Here is a 24,837-nt window from a genome sequence, read left to right on the forward strand (position 1 = left end):
TGCCGTTCTCTTTAGCCGCCGAGTTCAAGCTGTCCTCATTGGTTCCTGCCTAACCATACACTAGGAAATCGCAACAATACTGGTGTCCAAAATTAAAGCAACAAACGGAAATTTTGCAAGGTGTAACCTCCCCACAAAAATTCTTTCAGATTTGGTGTCACCTCGAAACAGAAAAATTCCTAAACTTCTCAACAGTAAAAATTATAATTATGTCGTTCACATTCAGTATAACGTCCCAACAAAAAATAAATTCAGTAACCAGGTAATAATACAATGTAACTAATCTCTCAATTAAATTGTCGGTCACTTATAACTTTTCAATAACTGACTGTGAATTTAACCTGGTAAATTTTGGACGTCAGCAGTGCTGCGTCATGGCCCTGAAAGATCATTCTGAATAAAAAGAGAAAAATTCTTACCACAATGAAGTCGCCGGATAACGCATATATATCTGCTATTACAATAAATCTTTTTGGCAAAGCCCTGTGCAATGCTGGCCGATAGATTTGTCATTTATGAAAGGGAAACAACTGATTTTTCTTTTGCAATAATCGGGATGATCATGGAATGGGGAAATTAGTAAATTCTTTAAATTGAAATGAATGGTTGTTAAAATTACATTATATACTTCAGATAACATTACTACACATGCGCGAGGCAGCTTTTTACCTTATACAATAATACTCAGGCTCCGGCATCGTTGCACCGCGAGCGGCCAGCCAACACGATACACCAGACCAGAGCAGACTGCACACTAGCAACAACTTACTGCTACAGCTACACAGTTCCTACTGCAGTCAACACTGCCCTCTGGTCAGAGATTCTCTTACACCTTGCGTATCGCAGGCAGCGCATGAGCAATACATCGAAATTACATCTGCTCGGACCTCTTACTTAAAATTACATCTGCTCGGACCTCTTACAAATGTTGTGTTTATTTTGCCACAGATAATAGTATAACGAGATGATAGTAAAATACTAATAATGTAAAGTACACAGAACGTAAGCAATTGCAACATGGATAAAGGTAGACAAAAATATTCTTCGTTTTCGCCAACTTAAGGATATGCCGACAACTGTAGTTAATGTGCTTAGTATGGGACGCGACGAACTCGGAAAGCCGTTCAGGATGACATCGACGTGGCAAGCTTTGAACGGTGTCATCAGTCGCATATTGAGGCAATAACGCCCATTCTTCTTGCAGGGCTGCTCTCAGTCTTAGAGAGTGACTGGTGGATGCTAAGGTGACGCAGGCCGTCTCCCTAGTGAGATCCAGTCACGCCCTATGTGATTCTAATCGGGACAGCGAGCAGGCCGTGCAATGCGCGCAGTATCTTCCGTTTCCAAGAAAACATCAACCACCCGTGCTCTACGAGGTCGAGCATTATCGTCCATCAATACGAATTCTGAGTCCACAGCACCTCGCAATAAACGCAAATTGGGTCACGATACCTGACAGCAGTTAAACCTTGCCAATTCGCCAGTACAGTTTCATGAAGAGGGGTGCGAGTGGTAAACATAATTCCTGCACACACGATTAGGGATCCTCCTCCTCGTTACTGGTTTCTTTCCACAATATTTGGATGCGAAAATCGTGTTCCCCGAATCGGGAATCATCTGTGAAAACGACATTGGCCCACTGTTCGACTGTACAGTTGGCTTGTTTATGACTCCACTCAAGACGTTCCATCCTGTGAAGACGAGACAGCGGTACACATACAGCAGGTCTCCCACAATAAAGGCTACTCTGCCGAAGTCTTCTGCTCACAGTTTGCCTCGTTACAACACGTACATTTTATACAGCGATCTCACATGCCTATTGCCGTGCAGTACTAACGCAATATTGCCGTGCCCTTACTGCCAAATAAGTCTTTCTTCTGAAGTCATACGTGCTCGGCCCTGCCCTGGTCTTCGGGACACAGTTACAGTCTCTATAAACTGTCGTAGCATCCGAGAAACAACGAACGATTCACATTAAGCCATCGCACCAAATCAGTTTGGGACTGTCCTGCTTCCTTTCTTTCTCTGCCCCCCTTCCGCAGAGAGTTTAGTAGGCATCTTCTCTGTGCCATACTGCACCGTCTGAAACTGTGAACACAGCGATTGTGGATGTGGGGTTACCCGGTAAGCACTACTTCGTTTCAAGGGTGCCCTGACATCATCGCTGGCATGGTTGTCCGTTGACCGGAATGCCATCTTCCATGCAGAACACGATCGTACAGAGACCTGGATGACAATTTGTATTATTATATCGTGAGTTTGACACAGGACGAGGAAGCAGCGGTTTGTTGGTTTAATTTATCGTAACAAAAACAGCCGAACATTTATTTCATGCTTTGCTCTCTAATAGGACGGAAACGTAAGTAATGTCGAAAATTGCAGATCATGCTTACGTTACAAACATAAGAAAGTCCCAAATCTTTTAACAACACTAGGATGAAAAAAAAGCATGTAGATGGATGTGATCCTACTGTCTTTGACACCGTAAACCATGACATTATCCAACACAATAATTTTTAGTCACGGAAATTTTTGTTTCCTGTGCCAGTTATGATCGTATCTCTTGAAGGCCTGTGATTGATGGATTATTAATTAACTTTTGATGACAAGGGTGACGCGTTGTGATAAATTTTCAATTCGCCGTGGTTCTGAAAGGGCACAGTGCAAGTTATGATGCAAATCAGGTAAATATGCCAAAATGAAAATGGCGAGTGCCGCATCTGGACCGTGTCGGTTTCTTACTTTCAAATCTGCCGCCATGCACACTAGAGTACTAGCAGTTCCTCTCCACAGAGAGCGCCTTCCAAGCTACGAGTAGCCTGTTACTTGCTGTCAGCGGAAGTGTGGTTCGCGGCATCAATACGGACTCGGCTCTGCTCGGATTGATCCTCTGTGTGGGGCCCGGGCTTGCTCACGTTAGCCATTAGGATTTGGTATGGGTCCTGTTGACACGGAGGTTCCTTGACGTTATTCCCGAGTGGACATTATTGTTGCCTGAGCGTCAAAATTTATTTTAATTGTGACTAAGTCATTTTCCCCTCATTTGGGGATTCAGTTATATAAACCAATTTACAGAAATTCTAGTAATTTGGAGAGCCTTACTCGCTAGGTGCTTTGGTCTTTTGATTATAATATCAGTGTGCTGTCCGCCGACCTAATGAGCTTGTAGATGGTTAAGCTCGTTAGGCGATCTAAAGCAGGAGAAGGCAATACTGGTGGCGTGTGCTTTGGATGTGGTTCTAGTCAGCGTTGGCCTACAGTTAAAGTGACAGGATGACAATAGTTAAAACTGTGTGTATGATTGGTGAATTCCGTGTGCGGAGGACTGTTCTCTTTGGTGGGGGTCGCGTCTGCTACGGCAACACTTTCGTGACTGAACACCAGATTACGGAAGTTTGTGAAAGGGGTTAGTGGTGTTGCAACACAGATGCGCCCTGAGTTTGTTGCAGTCTTATGGCTTTGTGACACACACGCAGAGGAGGTCGAACCTGTTGGCCCCACAATCCTCTTGTGGACCTGCAGCCTGGTGTACCTAGGCTGCCAACATCGTCTTCGCCGAACCTGCCGCCTTCTGTGTTGCCTCACGCAGCAAGGAATTAAGTTTCTCTAACTTTGTTACGGGCTTCAGCTGCAATAATTGTAATATTTAGTTTTATTCTCATTTTTTCTAATGAGACATCATCTCGTATTTTAATTAATGTCAGTTCAAGAGTTTCGCTCTGTTGGGTTAATGTTTTGCAGGACCGTGAACAGCTGTTGGCCTGGTTGTTAAATTTGCTTAAATTTTATCATCTGGCGCTGGTCTAGTTTAAATTTTCGAAGAGCCGTGATTAGCCTTTTCTTAATTTGTTATTTTTTTTTAAATTTCTGTTATATGGCACTCACCAAGTTTATACTGATAGGAGCTTTTACATGTAGGGGCAGTATGTTTTTGGGGATGCTTTAATAACGAAATTGTATTTACTAACGATTATGTTCTTGGTTTCATATTAGTAGGAATCCTGTTTGTATATATGAATTGGGGTATAAGATTCTCCAGCTGGTCCTCTTTATCAGAATACTTTCTCAACACGTTGGCATTGATTGTCTTTCTCTTTTTGTAAACGTGTAAAATCGAAAATTCTTGATTAAGTTTTGTGTAAGGGCCCTTTGGGCTTGTGTTTATAGGTAACAATAATTGGAATTAATGAAATACAATCGTCATAACTTCTGAAAGGTTTGCTCTAGGACGTTAAAACTGCACAGTTGGCCGCGTAGCATATAGGAATTAGTGTGCGCATGTTTGGTTTGGTTTAGCGACGGAGCCCACTTTCATTTGGATGGGTTCGTCAATAAGCGAAATAGGCGCATTTTGGGGACTGAGAATCCGCATTTCGCGATAAATAAATCTCGTCACCCTCAACGGGTGACTGTGTGGTGTCCAGTCATGGAATAATCGGTGCGATATTCCTTAGTGGCACGGTGAACGGTACCTGACGGTTTTGGAAAATGATTTAATTCCCACTATAGAAAGCTACCCTGATTTCGACAAGATGTGATTCATGCAAGACGGATCTCGATCCCATCGAAGAAGGAGATTATTTCACGTCCTGGACGAGCAGTTTGGGGTACCCAGAGGCCACTAGCATGGGCCTCGATTGGCCACCATATTCTCCGAATCTGAATACATGTGATATGATCTGAATACATGCGACTCCTTTTTGTGGGTTATATTACAGACAAGGTGTACAACCATAACTCCAAAACCATTGCAGAGCTGAAAACAGCCATTCAGGTGGTCATCGATAGTATCGATGTCCGACACTTTAGCGGGTCATGCAGAATTTCGCTATTCGTCCGGGTCACATTAACGCCAGTGATAGCAGGCATATTGAACACATTATAATCTAAGTTAGACATCCATAGTGACGTTTACATGTTGACTAAAGTGTGTGCAATCCGTAGTTATAACATACTTAGTGTTCTGCCTTACAGTAAGTCTTGTTATGGGGGAAGCTGCGTCAGAGAGGTCCACCACATGAGCGTCTAGGGAAGTGATTGCAGTGGTGATTTCCCGTTATCTTCCACTGATGACGATGAATTGAGGATGAGGACAACACAACGCCCAGTCCTGATCGGAGAAAATCTCTGACCCAGCCGGAAATCGAACCCGGGCCCCTTGGCGTGACAGACTGCCGCGCTAACCACTCAGCTATCGGGGCGGACAGTTTGTAACTTTTTTTTTCTAACAGTTCAATAATTGTCACCCGGTCAATTGTTAAAGAATTTTTGGATTTACTTTATTTTAAATTTAGTAAGTGGCAGTAGCCATTGGGCGTAATCTGAAGGTTTGCTTGATGTGAAACTGGAAATTTGGACCTTATAATAAGTTTGCTTAATGTGAAACTGGAAATTTGCACTTCAGAATCTTTCGTAATAGATGTTTTGTAAACGGTAAATAATGTTTATCCGAAACCCGGCCTAGTCCTTACGTGTAATTCACTCTGTGCGCATGGAAGGTATTTGGTCATCGATTGTCGACATTGCATGTGACATTAAAATTTGGTTACCTTTACAGGAAGTCTTATTAGATTAGTATTACCCACAGAAACGAAGTGGAAGTACTGAGATAATTGGTGCCGTGAAAACTAACACATAATGAACCCCCAAAACATTTACGTACCCACACACCACTCATTGACTGTTACGTCCCATAGAGCTACATAATTGTGGGGATTTTAATAGCTCCGTTACAGTCACTGCTGCAAATAATTGCAGACGACTTCTATGGCGTAGGGAGTGGGTGATTTAACGTGTCAATCGAGGTGCGCCAGGATGCCTAAGTGTTCGTCAAATCTGGGACAAATACATACAGCCCTGTGTATATGGCTGTTATCATCGTAGAACACATGATGTGTCCACAGCGTACACATCAAGAATCAAAACATCACAAACTGATTCTGGCCTGAGTCAGAGCCTCCACACACTGCAGATTGAATACTTGAGTGACTGTCAGCACACTGGACACCTTGCGCCATTTGAAAGGAGGCTAAACTGTGACCTCGCGGATCAAACAAAGCGCCTCCAGTCAGCCTGTGTCAGGTCTTCGTTTAGCCTTCTGAGGACGTGTACGTTTATGTAACGCTATGTGTAATTTCCTTTGACGAGGATCCTATTACAGCGTCCATAGTATGCTGTTCATTCCTCCAAGTTCACTCGGAACATCGTAGAGGTGGACGGCAGCAATTCCTATCAAATTTGAAACACTGGAAAGACGTGATGTTCGTCCTCGCTCGCTTTCGCTTAATATCTGCTTCCTAACACTGTACTTACACCATGTTACGTACCTGAAAATGGTAAACCATCCCCTGTAGGCACGTTTGACTATCCGGCTTGATATCTGAATAAATCGGGCAACTTCATTCACTTTGTGGTCATGGACACGTCCAAACAGGACATGTCGTCACGTCTCCACGTCTTTCCCTTTTACTGCGCTGGCTCGTACACACCACTCCACTGCCTTGAATTACATCACCGGTGGAGACTCACATGGCCGGCTGGTACCAGTTCTACTCCACCTACGTCACTCCAAAGCAACCAGCGTGCCCTTTTCAAAGGATGACTAGTATTTTATCCTGACTAAATTAAGTAATCGCCATCGTTTGTGACCAGATTAACCTACAAATGTCGACGACAATGACGACAATGATGACGACGACGACGACGACATCGATGATTACAATCATGATGATAATGTGATGGTTTGCGAGCACGACACAAAGGTCTATTAAAATTTTATAAGGTGACTGTGAGTGAGAGTGGTAAAACAATAAAACTGTAACCAAAATTAAAACATAAATATGTCCCCAAGCCCTTACCAACCAGCCTATTCCCTCTCAACACAGCCCCCCACCCTACATACGCAGAAATATGAAAATCAGCCGTTTAATCAGTTCTTTTTTTTTTTTTTTGGGTCATCAGTCTTTGACTGGTTTGATGCGGCCCGCCACGAATTCCACTCCTGTTCCAACCTCTTCATTTCAGAGTAGCACTTGCAACCTACGCCCCCAATTACTTGCTTTATGTAATCCAATCTCTGTCTTCCTCCACAGTTCCCGCCCTCTACAGCTTCCTTTAGTATCATGGAAGTCATTCATGAGCTCTTAACAGATGTCCTGTGATCCTGTACCTTCTCCTTATCAGTGTTTCCACATATTACTTGCCTCTCCGATTCTGTGCAGAAGCTCCTCATTCCTTACCTTATCTGTCCACCTAATTTTCAACATTTGTCTTTAGCAACACATCTCAAATGCTTCGATTCTCTTCTGGTTTTCCCAGAGTCCATGTTTCACTACCATACAATGCCGTACTCCAGACGTACGTTCTCAGAAACTTCTTCCTCAAATTAAGGCCTACGATACTAGCGGACTTCTCTTGGCCAGGAATGCCCAGTTTGCCATTACCAGTCTGCTTTTGAGGTCCCTTCTCCATCCATCCTTGATTATTTTACTGCCTAGGTAGCTGAATTCCTTCATCTCCTTCGTGGCCATCAATCCTGATGTTAAGTTTCTCGCGCTTCTCATTTCTGCTACTCCTCATTACTCTCGTATTTCTTCGATTTACTCTCAATCCACATTATATCCATATTGTGCACTCATTAGATTGTTCATTCCGTACAGCAGATCATGTAATTCTTCTTCACTTTCACTCAGGATAGCTATTTCATCAGCTAATCGTATCATTGATATTCTTTCACCTGGAATTTTAATTCCAGTCCTGAACCTTTATTTCCATAATTGCTTCCTCGATGTACAGATTGAACATCAGGGGTGAAAGACTACATCCCGGTCCTACACCCTTTTTAATCCGAGAACTTCATTCTTGGTCGTCCTCCCTTTTTATTCCCTCTTCGTTCTTGTACAGATTGAGTATTACCCATCTCTCACTATAGCTTACCCCTATTTTTCTCAGAATTTCGTACATCTTGCACCATCTTACATTGTCGAAGGCTTTTTCTAGGTCGACAAATCTTACTTGTCTTGATTTTTTTTTTTTATTCTTGCGTCATCTAGCGCATCCTCAATTTTCTTTTCCAATCTTCTGTAAATTATTCTTGGCAGCAACTTGGATGCATGAGCTGTTAAACTGAATATGCGATAGTTATCGTACTTGTCAGCTCTTGCAGTCTTTGGAGTTGTGTGGATGATATTTTTACGGAAGTCAGAAGGTATGTCGCCCGACATTCTACACACCAACGTGAATAGTCGTTTTGTTGTCACTTCCCCAATGATTTTAGAAATTCAGATGGAATGTTGTCTATCCCTTCTGACTTCTTTGATCTTAAGTCCTCCGAAGCTCTTTTAAATTCTGATACTAATGCTGGATCCCCTATCTCATGTAAATCGACTCCTGTTTCCTCTTCTATCATATCATACAAATCCTCCCTCTCACAGATGCTTTCAATGTATTCTTTTCACCTATCTGCTATTTCCTCTGCATTTAGCAGTGGAATGTCCGCTGCACTTTTAATGTTACCAACCCTGCTTTTATTGTCACCGAAGGTTGTTTTGACTTTCCTGTTTGCTGAGTCTCTCCTTCCGACAACCATTTGTTTTTCGATTTCTTCACATTTTTCCTGCAGCCATTTCGTCTTAGCATCCCTGCACTTCCCATTTATTTCATTCCTTTGCGACTTTTATTTCTGTGTTCCTGAGTTTCCTGGAACATTTTTGTACTTCCTTTCATCGACCAAATGAAGTATTTCTTCTGTTACGTTGTTCCCTTCTATTTACCTATGTTTTTCTTTCCAACTTCTGTGATGGCCATTTTTAGAGATGCCTATTCCTCTTCAACTGGACTGCCTACTGAGCTATTCCTTATTACTGTATCTATAGCCTTAGATAACTTCCTTAGTACTTTCAGATCCCACTTCGTTGCGTATTCATTCTTCCTGACTAATGTCTTAAACTTCAGCCTACTCTTCAACACTACTATTTCGTGATCTGAGCCTATATCAGCTCCTGGGTACGCCTTACAATCCAGTATCTGATTTCGGAATCTTCCTGTCTGACCATTATGTAATCTAACTGAAATCTTCCCATATCATCCCGCCTTTTTCCCAAGTATACCCCCTCTTCTTGTGATTCTTGAACAGAGTATTTGCTATTTCTAGCTGAAACTTGATACAGAACTCAATTAGTTTTCCTCCTTTCTCATTCCTGGTCCCAAACCCATATTCACCTGTAACCTTTTCTTCTACTCGTTCTCTTACAATTGCAGTCTCCCATGACTATTAGATTTTTGTCTTTGCTTTACGTATTGTATTACCCTCTGAGTATCCTCATATACTTTGACTGTTTCTTCATCTTCAGCTTGCGACGTTGACATATATAACTATCGTTGTCGGTGTTGATTTTGCTGTCGATTCTGATAAGAACAACCATATCACTGAACTGCTCACAGTAACACACTCTCTGTCCTACATTCCTATTCATAACGAATGATACTCCCGTTATACCATTTTCTGTTGCTGCTGATATTACCCTATACCCAACTGACCAGAAATCATCGTCTTCTTTCTGCTTCACTTCCATGGTCAGTGCTATATGTAGGGTAAGCCTTCGTATTTCCCTTTTCAGATTTTCTAGTTTCCCTACCATTTCATGCTCCTGACATTCCACGCCCGGTTTCGGACAATATTATCCTTTCGATGATTATTTAGTATTTTTCTCATGGTCACCTCCCCGTTGGCAATCCCCTCCTGGAGATCCAAATGGGGACTATTCCGGAGCCTTTTGCCAATCGAGAAATCATCATGAAAGCTGTGAGGATGGGGCGTGAGTCGTGCTTGGGTAGCTCAGTTGGTCACAGTCTGCTTTCGGCCGGTGAGCGGCGAGGATGTCTTGTTTACGTCCCGTCCGCAGAGTCGCGAGCGCGCGTAGTTTGTTTACTTCCTCGCCGCAGCTAATACTCGCGTTCGTTAACACTGAGTCGCCATGGCTCATTCGTACAGAAAAGCTACCATCAAGATCAGCTTCCAGCCCAACTACGCACGACCACGAGCCTTCGAAGTCGAACGATTCATCCGTGACGAAGTTCAAATACCAACACAGCACATCATCGGTATCCACCTACCCATCACAAGTAGCGTCGTTTACGTCAAGATGGTCGATGACGAGTTATGTCACGCAATTGTGAACAGATGCGCGAACACTCTCAAGTTAAAGCACTCCGATGGTCACATCGGAGAGGTTACTGTTGACCATGCAGGACTAGGATTACGCACGCTAAGAGTCTTCGAACTCCCTTTCGAAGTACCACCGGACGTCGTTACCTCAGCTTTCCGCCCTTATGGGACGGTAATTAGCCACGTGGCCGAAAAATGGAACACCTTCGAGACGTACCATGTCCTCAACGGCGTCCGACAAGTGAAAATTGAATTAAAGAAACATGTGCCATCCTACTTAGTCATAGGTGGCTGTCGAGCAATAGTAATGTACGACAGTCAACCTTGTACTTGTTCTGGTTGCGGCCAGGAGGGTCATGTGCGCTCGGCGTGTATTCAACGTCGGGTTACACAACTTCCATTACATGACACGACACCACCTCCTACGCTCACGGCCCTCCCCCTCAATTACGCAGAGGTGACACGATCTACCGTCATGACAGACGACAACTCCCCCGGAAGACAGGAAGCGTTAGAATGCGCACTTATCGCCGGTCCTGGATTGACCAACACCATTACGGTGTCTGCATAGGTTGAAGAACGCCGCCCATCGACTCCACATGAAGATTCGGACGAGAGAATGGAACTCGACGCTAGGGTTGTACGGACCTCTGACTTTCTACCTGAGGGGGGATGCTATACGGGAACCACAAACTCTTTCGGACACAGAAACCCACGACCGCAAAAAAAAGGTCACCGAGAAAACATAAAAAGCGACGTCGCACCCCGTCAGACGATTTCCTCCAGCGGACGTCTTCTCCAGTTGACGACCGGACGGCTGACGACGAGGAAAATGGATGACACGAGATCGCCCTCACCTGTCACTTTGTCTGATTTTGACACACCCGATTCCTCCTCTCTCGGGCAAACGGGTGGCCAGCACAGCGCCCGCCGTTGGTACACAACCGGAAACAACTGCGGATTCACCCTTAGTCACTCAGCCCACAAATGTTCTACCGCAGCCACCGTTAACTTACGGACCTTGGACGGATGACATTGAAGACGATTCTACGGCCGCTGGTGGTGGATGAGGAGAGGGGTCTCTCCTCCCACACCTCGGCCCCTCCCGAGTAGCAACAGATGACGGCGCGGACGCGGCCAGCAGATCACAGGCCCCACCTTTTACGGCGACACTGACGGCGGACCCCACCGCAAGAGACGATCTACAGACCTATCGCTTAACGACCATCAACATTAACACCATTCGCACACGTACGAAGTTGTCGCTGCTCCAAGACATGCTCAATGCAGCGGACGTTGACATTGTCTTTCTCCAAGAAGTCTTCGTCGCCGATTTCCCGGGTATGTATGGTTATACGGCTCATGTGTCCCACGCCTCGCCATCTAACAGTGGAGTCACAATTCTCCTTAAAGAGGGCCTCGAGGCAGACGGAGTCCGATATTTCCCCGACGCTAGAGGAATGGCCGTAACGGTGCAAGGCGTCCGGTTTATCAATGTGTACGCCCCTTCCGGAACGAATCGCCGTCGTGACCGATCGCTCTTCTTCGCAGAAGGAATAGCACCGCTTTTTCAGGGCAGGCACGATGACTTGATATTAGGCGGCGATTTCAATTGCACCCAAGCACCTAAAGATCAGCTGCCACGCCATTCACCGTGCCCCGAACTTGGGACACTAATCGGCGATCTCCAGCTGGTAGACACATGGGAACATGTCCGAGGAAATAGACCGGGATACACCCATTTCAAGAGTCACTCGTCTGGTCGCATCGATAGGATTTACGTCTCTCGTTCTCTCGCGGCAACGGTGAGTGACGCGGAGGTGTGGCCAGTAGCCTTTTCTGATCACGAGGCCTATATATGTGCCGTCACCCTTCGTCGCCAACTGGTGTGGCGCAGCCGACATCCCTGGAAATTAAACCTTGCTCATCTCGCTTCTCCGGATTATCGACGCGCCATCGAAGACACGTGGAGTTTGTGCGTCCGCCGCCTCCCGGCGTATTCTACGTCGATTAGTTGGTGGTTATACTGCGCCAAGCCGGCCCTACGGCGAACGTTTATTACGTATGGTCGTGAGACTGCTGCTTGGGGGCGGCAGACTCTTAATTTTTATTTCACCGTCCTTCGCGAATGCGCCTCCTTGCCACCCACACCGGAACGACAGTTGACAGTTCAGCGTGCGAAAGCACAGATCGTAGCCCATATGCGCCGACACCTCGAAGGGACGATCGTCCGAGCGCGAACACAAGACAGACTCGCAACGGAACGACCCACCATGCACCACGTCATCCGAGAACGTACACTGCGAAGACGGGCGCTGATACATGCCATCACCACTGAGGACGGCCGTCATCACACCACACAACCCGATATTGCTGCAGCCTTCTTCGACCATTACGCACGACTTTATTCTGCTCAATGTTCCGACCCGACGACGGTGACAGCAGTCCCACAGGATTTACAAACTGAATTATTGAACGACATTACGGAAGACGAAGTTATCGACGCCATCGGTAAAGGAGCGGCGAATAAGTCTCCTGACCCCGACGGGCTCCCTGTGGAGTTTTATAGAACTTTCCAGTATTTACTGGCTCCCAAGTTAACAGACATCTGTCGGGAGCTTATTTCCCCCGCGGTGCCGCTACCTGCAACCTTCGTAGAAGGAATGATTATAGTGGTTTACAAACCTAAAGGTGGGGCTCGAATACAAGATTACCACCCGCTAACACTCGTCAACTGCGACATGAAGGTATTCACCAGACTATTAGCAAACCGTCTACCACCGACCTTACCTTACGTCATCTCGCCAGATCAGACTTCCCTAGGCGGTATCAACAACATCCACACAGCACTGTGTCGATACCGTGACTTAATAGCTCTAGCCAGGGCGCGCCGCATCCCGGGAGCGCTGGCATCACTAGATTTTAGCCAAGCTTCTGATGGAGTGGATCGCGCGTACCTAACGTCCGTTCTCCAGGACATTACCAACAGCAATTCACAGACGTCGTGATGCGCCTCCTCCGAGGAGCGACTTCAAAAGTGCTCGTTAACGGGCGCCTCTCGCAGTCCCTCCCGATTTTCCGCTCCGTGCCTCAAGGCTGCTCCTCGTCGACGTTGTTATATGCTCTGGCACTGGAACCGCTCCTCTGTGGCCTCCGTCAACGTCTACGTGACGTCACATTTCGCTGTACAGCATATGCAGACGACCTGGTTCTCGTGTTCCGCAATCGGGACGATGTCAACAGAGCATTAGAATGGATTACCACGTACGGTGTGGCTTCCGGCAGCTGTCTCAACGTCGCCAAATTGGTCGCCATGGCCATAGGAGACGGGTTGACCCCAGCGCGTGTCGAACCCCTACAGCTTCGTGGCACTATCAAATGTCTCGGAATAGAGTTACACGACGACATACGGTGCACTGCGGCTCTTAACTACCGCCGCTTATTACAACAAATTCGGGTCCAGATCTTCAACCTTCGTCTGCGGACCCTCGACATTCTCCAAAGGACACACTTCGTCAATGTTTACCTCGCATCGCGCCTTCCACACATAGGGCGCGTTCTTCCAATACCGTTACTGATGGCTCGACGTCTATTAGCGGCATTTGGAGCCTACGTCAGTACAGGCATGCTCTTCAAAGTCAGTTATGAGTCACTGACCCTTCCCCGAGAAAGCGGAAGTCTTGGTCTAGTCCATGTCCACGACAGAGCTGTGGCCCTGTATGTCAGCTCACACATCTAGCTGTGGCGTCACCACCCGGGAAGTTTGACAGGTTTGCTGTTGGAGTCCTTAGCTCCGCCGTCCATTATGCCCCCACTGACGACGCAAGACATACCCCCACACTTCTACTACTTCGGGAACTTTTACATTGAACACAGCTATGTCCGTATCGCAGTACCACCGACGAAACAGGATTCGGCGCGGGATATATATCACGTCCTACAGCAGAGGCGCCCACCAAACGTCGTGGAAACCAAAAGCCCTCAGGTTAATTGGAAGGTGGTGTGGAAGCCGATTCACGCGGTTACACTGGACACAGCCGTCCGATCCACATGGTACATCAAAGTCAATGGTAAACAGATCACCCGATCACGCCTCCATAAGATAAACATGGCGGAATCGCCTCTCTGCGTAGGCTGCGGGATACCAGATACGGACGAACACCGTCTCACATGTGGCGCGGCAGAAGACGTATGGCGCTTGGTGCGACAAATGTTGTCGTATTTTCTACGACTGATTCCGGAACACATTACACCTCGGTTTCTACTATTTCCGGATCAACAGTATTTCCCGCGCGCCAAGACCAACGCTGTCACGTGGATCCGTGGGCATGCGGTACACTGCTTATTTCACGATGGAGCTAAAGATGTATTCGACTTTTGGAACTACCTACAAGAACGTCATTGCAAGATCGTACGGAACCCAAAATACAGACAGTAATTTTCTAATTACTTAGGGAGTGCCCTACGCGACCTTCCACGCAGCTGGATCATCAACAGGTAGGAGAAGACACGCATTGAGTGAGCTGACAAGACTAAGTTCGTTTCTCGGTGGAATAACATGATATACGTGAAGACGTACCAGGATTACGAAGCGTAAGGAGAGTAGCGACACAACCTTCTGCATCCTGTATGAAGCAATTTTTTTTTTCGTTTTCCCCATGTACATTACCTCGGTGTAGGAACGTGCCGAGACGTTGTTTTCTTTACTCAGAGCACGATGCGGTGCGAGATACATTTAATTTTGTTGTGGTATAATGTAAAACCACATTAAGAATGTATTAAAAACTGTAAATAAAAATAAATAAATAATGATTCCCACAATAGATTTCCCCTTCCCATCCCTGATTCCTTGATTCCTTGACGGACGAGGGGGACACTGTGACCAGGCCTCGGGTTACGACCCCTGATCGCTCAGCCTTCCCCGCCCTCCCCCACCTCCTTAAAAAAATAAAAAAGAAACAAAAAAAAGTTGGTAGAGCACTTGCCCGCGAAAGGCAAAGGCCCCTAGTTCGAGTCTCGGTCCGGCACACAGTTTTAATCTGCCAGGAAGTTTCATATCAGCGCTCACTCCGCTGCAGAGTGAAAATCTCATTCTGGAGAAATCATGATACTTTTTCTATTATAGGCCACATGCGCTGTGGATACACGTTACGTGTATTTAATGCACTTGTTTCCGTTGCCTTCTGTATCCTCATACCGTTGATCACTGCTGATTCTTCCACCTTTACGGGCAGTTTTCCACCTCTAGGACAAGAGAGTGCTATGAACTTACGTTAAAAAGAGATATTTAGTGGAATGAATTAAAACAGTACAGCACATAGCTGTCTACGGCCATCGGTCGAATAACAAGGATAAGCCAGCTGTTATGCAACGCCTAAAATCTCCAACCTAAAAGCATAGGAGGACATTGTCCTTAGCCTAAGTTTGGTTAAGTTAGATTAAGTAGTGTGTAACGCTAGGGACCGATGACCTCAGCAGTTTTTCCTTCAGTATTCTTAATAATATAACTTTCGTTAAAACAGAGCAGCTACTAGTTTCAGTAGTGTCTACTCTTATCATAAAAGTGTACTTAAACGATTCTAAATAGTATGTCTAGAGTCATTCCATGTTACTCAGGAGTTAGACAGATGCGATATAGGCCTAAATTTTCGGAGCTGTAAACGTCCAAAAATCTAACCAATAAATCATGGTAACGCGAATCCTCTAAAAATAAAAAAGAACTTACCAATTCACTCTTCTGTCATTATATCTCTAAGTTCAAAAACATCGGCAACACTACAGAATACTTTAGTGTCGTTTTTTATTTACATACAACCTTCTATAGTCCTTCACAAACTTGATACATTTTTTTAAACTTTAACGTAATTCTTCTCTCTGAACTGGCCGAGAGAGAGAAACGTGAGAACTTTCATGGGGTGTTGAGTAGAGGGATTTTTTGTCATGATTTTAGAAAATATTTTCACTGGAGAGGATTTAGTGGGGGGAACTTCGGGACAACAGAAGAGGCTCTCTAATGGAACTACAGAGTATGTAGTAGGAACATTTTGACTCAGAAACAGGAAGAGAAAATCTGTACCTTCCAGGCACAATTCAAAGAAGGAAGATAGGGACTAATGACAATCAAGAGATATAAAGGGGAGGAGGGTGACTGGGCACTAGAAGTTGGTAGGAAGACAGGGAGGAAGAGAACACGATCTCATAGTTTTGTAATCAACAATGAAAACTGCTATCTACCACTTCCAGAGCTAGATAGAGAAGAACCTCAGGTGAGACTAGGAGCAGGACATGTGCAGAAAGCTACAACCGAGATCAGGGAGCATAGGAATAGGGAAACGTTTAGGAAGTAGAAAATGCTGCTCTTAAGTAGTAGCCACAGGCGAGGTGTAGGCCCTCAGTTGCAGGAAAGCCTATGGGGCAAGCACCGGGCCACCACCAGTTCCAAACCAAATGCAGGGCTACGTCAAATGATAGGATTATCATGTAAGGATTTTTCCAAAGAGAACCATGTACTCTGTGGACTGGGAAACGGTTTGGTCGGTGCTGAGACATACGACATAGGTGATGACCTTGACAACATAACTTCCCTTATTACTGGCACCAATGAACACTTTGCTAAGCTGCTAAGCGTCAAGATCAGCCACACCATGGCGGAGCTGTGAAACCGATTAATGTGCGATTAAAGACGGCGTGACGACAGCCGACGTGGTGCCTGTCTGTCATATATATATTACATTGTCGAACGCATTTTCCAGGTCGAAAAACCCTGTGAACGTGCCTTGATTTTTCTTTACTGTTGCTACCCTTATCAACCGCAGCATCAGAATCACCTCTGTGGTGTCATTACTTTTCCTAAAGCCAGATCCACAATTTTCTTTTCCATTCTTCTGTGTATTATTCTTGTCAGTGACTAGGATGCGTAAGCTGTTAAGCTGGTGTGCGATAATTCTCGCACTTGTCGGCTCTTGAAATCTTCTGAATTTTGTGGGTAATGTTTTTTCGAAAGTCAGATGGTATATCGCCAGAATCATACATTCTACTCACCAACGTGAACACCCGTTTTCTTGTCACTTCCCCAAACGCCTTAAGAAATACTGGTGGAATGTTATCTGTTCCTGGTGCCTTATTCGAGCTTAAGTCATGCTAAGCTATTTTAAATTCTGATTCCAATAGTGGATCTCATATCTCTTCTACATACTTCTTCTATCACGCCATCAGACAAGTCGTCCCCCTAACAGGTGCCTTCAGTGCATTCTTTCCACCTATCCGCTCTCTGCTTTGAATTTAGTGGTGGAATTCTCACTGAACTCTTAATGTTGCTACCGTTCCTTTTAATTCAATTGAAGAACTTTTCTGTAGGCTGCGTCAGTCCTTCCGACAATCATTTCTTTATCGATTTCTTCACATTTTTGATACTACCATTATGCCTTACCTTCCTTGCAGTTCCCATTTCTTTCTGTATTCCTGAATTTCTATGTACATTTTTGTACTTCCTTCTTTCATCGACCAAATGAAGTAGTTTCTCTGTTGCCCGTGGTTTCTTTACAGTTACCTTCCTTGTACCTGCGTTTTCCTGTCCTTCCTATGAATGTCCATTCCTCTTCAACTGAACTGCCTACTGAGCTGTTCTTATCGCAGTATATGTAGCCTCAGAGAATTTCAAGTGCATCTCTTCATTCCTTAGTATTTCCGTATCCCTCTGCTTTAGCCATTGATACTTCCCCACTAGTCTCTTAAACGTCAGCCGTCTCTTCATCACTACTAAATTGTGATCTGAGTCTACATCTACTCCTGGGTACGCCCCTTACAATCCATTATCAGATTTCGGTGTTTCTTCCTGACCATGATGTAATCTAAATGAAATCATCCCGATCTCCTGGCTTTTTCCAGATATACCTCCTCCTCTTGAGATTCTTGAACAGAATATTCGGGGTTGCTTCCTGAAATTTGTTGTTGTTGTTGTTGTTGTTGTTGTTGTGGTCTTCAGTCCTGAGACTGGTTTGATGCAGCTCTCCTTGTTACTCTATCCTGTGCAGGTTTCTCCATCTCCCAGTACCTACTGCAACCTACATGCTTCTGAATCTGCTTAGTGTATTCATCTCTTGGTCTCCCTCTACGATTTTTACCCACCACGCTGCGCTCCAATGCTAAATTTATGATCCCCTGATGCCTCAGAACATGTCCTACCAACCGGTCCCTCCTTCTTGTCAAGTTGTGCCACAAACTCCTCCCCAATTCTATTCAATACCTCCTCATTAGGTATGCCCCCCTGCGGGTCCGGGGATTAGAATAGGCCCGAGGTATTCCTGCCTGTCGTAAGAGGCGACTAAAAGGAGTCCCCCCCCCTCAAGGGGGTCGTTAGCGCCTGCGTCCGGAGACGGACGGTTCCACGACCTCTATTTGCGGTCACTTTGCTTTTTCACTTCTCGTTTCTTCCTTCCTTTGGTTGGTTCCTTTCTTTGCTCTTTTCCACCTCACTGTCTTCCTTACTCTTTCCCTTCTCCTTGCCTTCTCATTGCCTTCTTCTCCTCAGTTCTCCTTGCCTTCTCATTGGCTTCTTCTCATTGCCTTCTTCTCCTTGCCTTCTCATTACCTTCTTCTCCTTGCCTTCTCTGGTCTCCGCCTTGGCGTTTGAGACAGTCTGTCCTTTCTCTCCCTCTCTTCTTTTTCCTCTTCTTCCTTCCTCCCTGTGCGTGCCTGAAGGCCGACCCACGCGTTCGCACGCGTAGCCGGTGACGGGGTAACGCGTAATTCCCCGCCCTGGGTAGACATGTAAGGCACGCGCGTACCCCCTGGTAAAGGCCAGGCCCGGGGAGGGGTGATTGCCCGAGCTGATACCTTCTGACCATGCCGATTGGTCTCTCCGTCTGTTTCTCGGGAGGTGTGACCTGAGGTGTAAACATTCACCTAAGGCGGGAGTGCCCTCTGAGAGGGTCCCCACAAGGAAGGAGCGCGCCATCGGAGACGCTGGCAATCATGGGGGATTCCTCCGCAATGTATTTCACTCCATCTGTCTCGACTTCTGCCCAAAAACGGAAACGTGTCCAGCCACCAGTGACAAAAGTACTACCGCCTGCCCCACAGTTCCTCGTCGTTTCTCGATCTGAGGACGGAAAGGATTTTTCCTCTGTCAACCCTTTCGTTATCCAGAAGGGTGTAGATGCCATAGCCGGATCTGTCAAATCTTGTACCAGGTTGCGTAACGGTACCTTATTACTAGAAACTGAGAGCGCCTTTCAGGCACAAAAACTGCTTCGGGCCACACTCCTGTACACGTTCCCTGTGCGGGTGGAGGCTCACCGAACTTTGAATTCGTCTCGTGGTGTGGTCTATACTAGCTCCCTCGACGGATTGACTGACGAGGAGATTCAATCATTCCTCGCTGAGCAGGGCGTGACGGCTGTCCATAGGGTCATGAAAAAGGTCAACAATGACCTTGTACCGACCCGGACACTTTTCTTGACCTTCGATAGTGTTAAACTGCCATCGCGCATCAAGGCGGGCTACGAGGTTATTTCTGTTCGCCCCTATGTCCCGACACCTACGCGCTGCTACCAGTGTCAGCGTTTCAATCACACTCGACAGTCTTGTTCCAATGCGGCTAAATGTGTCACTTGTGGCAGGGATGCCCATGAGGGTGACTGTCCACCTCCGTCTCCTCGTTGTGTGAACTGTCAGGGTGACCATGCCGCATCCTCCCGCGACTGTCCTGTCTATAAGGGAGAACGCTGCATCCAAGAAATTCGGGTCAAAGAGAAAGTGTCCACCTCGGCTGCTCGCAAGCTATTGGCTAGTAGGAAGCCCACGCTGCTCCCAGCGGGGAAATACAGTACTGTCCTCGCCTCTCCTCGGACTACCAGGGAGGTGGCAACCCAGACATGCGATCTGACCTTCAGCACCACGGTCGTCCGTTCGGCCAGTGCTAAGATCGCCCGGTCAACGTCTCCTCTTCCTCCTGTCACCCCTCAGACACAAGCACCTTCATCAGCTTCTGTCAAGACGAAGACCCAGAAGTCCGATGCACGGGCCTTCAAGAAGGAACCGTCCCGTGCCGACTTCCTACGTACCTCGACCTCCCAGCCTTCGACCGCTACTTCCACCAAACGTCCTTCCAAGAAGGCTCATAGGAAGCACAGTTCTCCTTCTCCGCCACGGCACATTTCTTCTCCTGCGCCACCCAGCGGTTGCCGCCCCAGGCCGTCATCCGTTTCGCCTGGCCGCACCGCTGGTAGCCGAACATCTGGCCGTTCACCGGCGGAGGAAGCTCCCCCTCCCGGCCATCTTCTCAAGATGGCCGATGAACCTATAGACCCCATGGACGATGACTGTCCGCCTACTGATAGCGGCGGCAGTGCTCGCTCGAAGCCAGGCCCTCAGCGGCCTTCGATGTGACCCCTTCTTTCGTCTTCCTTTTCTTCTTACGATGGCACTTATTCACTGGAATATTCGCAGCATTCGCTCCAACCTCGAGGACTTGAAGTTCCTGCTCCGATCAAATTGCCTTGGCACACTTCACCTCTGTGCGTTTTGACCTACCCCCTGTGGTAGGTATCCCGGCCCATGGAGGGGTTATGTTGCTGGTCCGGGATGATATTTACTACGATCCCATCACGTTGCACACCGGCCTGCAGGCAGTAGCCATCCGCATTACTCTCCCCACTTTTACATTTTCCATTTGTACCGTTTACACTCCATCGTCATCTGCCGTTACCAGGGCAGACATGATGCAACTTATTGCTCAGCTACCTGCACCATTTTTGTTAACTGGAGACTTCAATGCCCACCATCCCCTTTGGGGCTCTCCAGCATCCTGCCCGAGGGGCTCCCTGTTAGCAGACCTTTTCAACCAGCTCAATCTTGTCTGCCTCAATACTGGCGCCCCTACTTTTCTTTCGGACACATCTCACACCTATTCCCATTTAGACCTCTCTATATGTACTCCCCAACTTGCACGTCGGTTTGAGTGGTATGCACTTTCTGATACATATTCGAGCGACCACTTCCCGTGTGTTATCCAACTCCTGCAGCATACCCCCTCTCCGTGCTCCTCTAGTTGGACCATCTCCAAGACAGACTGGGGGCTCTTCTCTTCCAGGGCGACCTTTCAGGATCAAACCTTCACAAGCTGCGATCGTCAGGTCGCACACCTCACGGACGTCATTCTCGCTGCTGCTGAATATTCCATCCCTCACCCTACTTCTTCTCCACGTCGCGTACCGGTCCCCTGGTGGACTGCAGCATGTAGAGACGCTTTACGTGCTCGTCGACGTGCTTTACGCACCTTTAAACGCCACCCTACAGTGGCGAATTGTATCAATTATAAACGATTACGTGCTCAGTGTCGTCGTATTATTAAAGAAAGCAAGAAAGCCAGCTGGGCTGCTTTCACAAGCACCTTCAACAGTTTTACTCCTTCTTCTGTTGTCTGGGGTAGCCTGCGCCGGCTATCTGGCACTAAGGTCCACTCACCAGTTTCTGGCTTGACGGTCGCGAATGACGTCCTTGTGGCCCCTGAGGATGTCTCCAATGCCTTCGGCCGCTTTTTCGCCGAGGTTTCGAGCTCCGCTCATTACCACCCTGCCTTCCTCCCCCGCAAACAGGCAGAGGAGGCTAGGCCACCTAACTTCCGCTCCTCGAATCGTGAAAATTATAATGCCCCATTCACCATGCGGGAACTCGAAAACGCACTTGGCCGATCACGGTCCTCCGCTCCAGGGCCTGATTCTATTCATATTCAGATGCTGAAGAACCTTTCTCCTGCGGGTAAAGGTTTTCTTCTTCGTACTTACAATCGCATCTGGATTGAGGGACATGTTCCCGCATGCTGGCGCGAGTCTATTGTTGTCCCGCTCCTAAGCCGGGGAAGGACAAGCACTTGCCTTCCAGTTATCGACCCATCTCGCTTACCAGCTGTGTCTGTAAAGTGATGGAGCGAATGGTTAACTCTCGATTGGTTTGGCTGCTCGAGTCTCGACGCCTACTTACCAATGTACAATGTGGATTTCGTAGGCGCCGCTCTGCTGTCGACCATCTGGTTACCTTGTCGACCTTCATTGTGAATAACTTCTTGCGGAAGCGCCCGACCGCGGCTGTGTTCTTTGATTTGGAGCAGGCTTACGACACCTGTTGGAGGGCGGGCATTCTCCGCACCATGCATACATGGGGCCTTCGCGGTCGCCTCCCTCTTTTTATTCGTTCCTATTTAATGGATCGACAGTTCGGGGTACGTGTGGGTTCTGTCCTGTCCGACACCTTTCACCAGGAGAATGGGGTGCCACAGGGCTCAGTTTTGAGCGTCGCTCTCTTCGCCATAGCGATCAATCCAATAATGGATTGCCTCCCAGCTGATGTATCAGGCTCCCTTTTCGTAGACGATTTTACCATCTATTGCAGCGCGCAGCGTACGTGTTTCCTGGAGCGCTGTCTTCAGCGTTCTCTTGACCGTCTTTACTCCTGGAGTGTCGCCAATGGCTTCTGTTTTTCTGCCGAGAAGACGGTCTGTATTAACTTCTGGCGCTACAAAGAGTTTCTCCCACCGTCCTTACGACTCGGTCCCGTTGCTCTCCCATTCGTGGAGACAACAAAATTTTTAGGTCTTACATTTGACAGGAAACTTAGTTGGTCTCCACATGTGTCATATTTGGCTGCCCGTTGTACCAGTTCTCTAAATGTCCTCCATGTTCTCAGTGGTATGTCGTGGGGAGCGGATCGAACCGTCCTGCTTCGTCTATATCGGTCGATCGTCCGCTCCAAGCTGGATTATGGGACCTTCGTATACTCCTCTGCACGGCCATCCATCTTACGCCGCCTCAACTCCATACAACATCGGGGTTTACGACTTGTGATCGGAGCGTTTTATACTAGTCCCGTCGAGAGTCTTCATGCTGACGCTGGTGAGTTGCCACTCACCTACCGGCGCGATATACTGCTTTGTCGGTATGCCTGTCGGCTACTGGCAATGCCCGACCACCCGTCTTATCGTTCCTTTTTTGATGACTCTCTCGACAGTCAATACGGATTGTATGTCTCTGCCCTGCTACCCCCTGGAGTTCGCTTTCGTCGCCTCCTTCAACACCTTAATTTTTCACTCCCTGCAACATTTCGAGTGGGCGAGAGCCACACGCCACCTTGGCTCCAGGCTCAGGTTCACGTCCACCTTGACCTCTGCTCGCTCCCGAAGGAGGTTACCCCCGGTTCAGTCTACCACTCCCGTTTTATCGAACTTCGTTCGAAGTTCATTAATATGACCTTCATTTATACAGATGGCTCTAAGACCAATGACGGGGTTGGGTGTTCCTTTATTGTCGGGGCACAAAGTTTCAAATACCGGCTCCATGGCCTTTGTTCGGTCTTCACAGCTGAGCTCTTTGCCCTCTACCAGGCTGTCCTTTACATCTGCCGCCACCGACATTCTGCATATGTCATCTGCTCCGATTCCCTGAGCGCTATCCAGAGCCTCAGTGATCCGTATCCGGTTCACCCTTTCGTGCACCGGATCCAACGCTCTCTTCAGCAGCTGGTGGACGTCGGTTCTCCGGTTAGCTTTATGTGGGTTCCTGGCCATGTCGGTATCCCTGGGAACGAAGCTGCAGATGCCGCGGCCGAGGCTGCGGTCCTCCAGCCTCGGACAGCATCTTGTTGTGTCCCTTCGTCAGATTGTAGCGGGGTAATTTGTCGGCGCATTTTATCGCAGTGGCATGCCGATTGGGCTGCACTTACAGACAACAAACTTCGGGCCCTGAAACCTCTTCCCGTGGCTTGGACGTCCTCCTCACGCCCTTCTCGGCGGGAGGAGGTCGTTTTGGCCCGGTTACGAATTGGCCACTGCCGGTTCAACCATCGCCATCTGCTGACGGGTGCGCCGGCGCCGTTCTGCCCCTGTGGGCAATTGCTGACGGTCTGCCATATTTTAACGGCCTGTCCGGATTTTAACACCCTGCGTCTTGATCTTGGCCTGCCATGTACTGTAGAAGCCATTTAAGCGGATGACCCACGAGCAGCTGCTCGCGTTCTTCATTTTCTCAATTTGACAACCCTCTCAAAGGACATTTGATTCTGCTGTTTCCCCTTTTTAATCCTATGCCTGTCAGTCTGTCTTTTATCGTGTTTTCCGTTTCGTTGCTGTTTTAAACTTGTGACTCGCGGTGCATTCCTCACGTAGTCTGGGCACTAATGACCGTTGAAGTTGTGCGCCCTAAAACCACAAAAAAAAAAAAAATCATTAGTTATGTGATCTACCCATCTAATCTTCAGCATTCTTCTGTAGCACCACATTTAGAAAGCTTCTATTCTCTTCCTGTCCAAACTATTTATCGTCCATGTTTCACTTCCATACATGGCTACACTCCATACAAATACTTTCAGATACGACTTCCTGACACTTAAATCTATACTCGATGTTAACAAATTTATATTCTGCAGAAACGTTTTCCTTGCCATTGCCAGTCTACATTTTATATCCTCTCTACTTCGACCATCATCGGTTATTTTGCTCCCCAAATAGCAAAACTCCTTTACTACTTTAAGTGTCTCATTTCCTAATCTAATTCCCTCAGCATCGCCCGACTTAATTCGACTACATTCCGTTATCCTCGTTTTGCTTTTGTTGATGTTCATCTTACATCCTCCTTTCAAGACACTGTCCGTTCCGTTCAACTGCTCTTCCAAGTCCTTTG

The sequence above is a fragment of the Schistocerca americana genome, chromosome 4 (genome assembly GCF_021461395.2).
Source record: "Schistocerca americana isolate TAMUIC-IGC-003095 chromosome 4, iqSchAmer2.1, whole genome shotgun sequence".
Taxonomy (NCBI): Eukaryota; Metazoa; Arthropoda; class Insecta; order Orthoptera; family Acrididae; genus Schistocerca; species Schistocerca americana.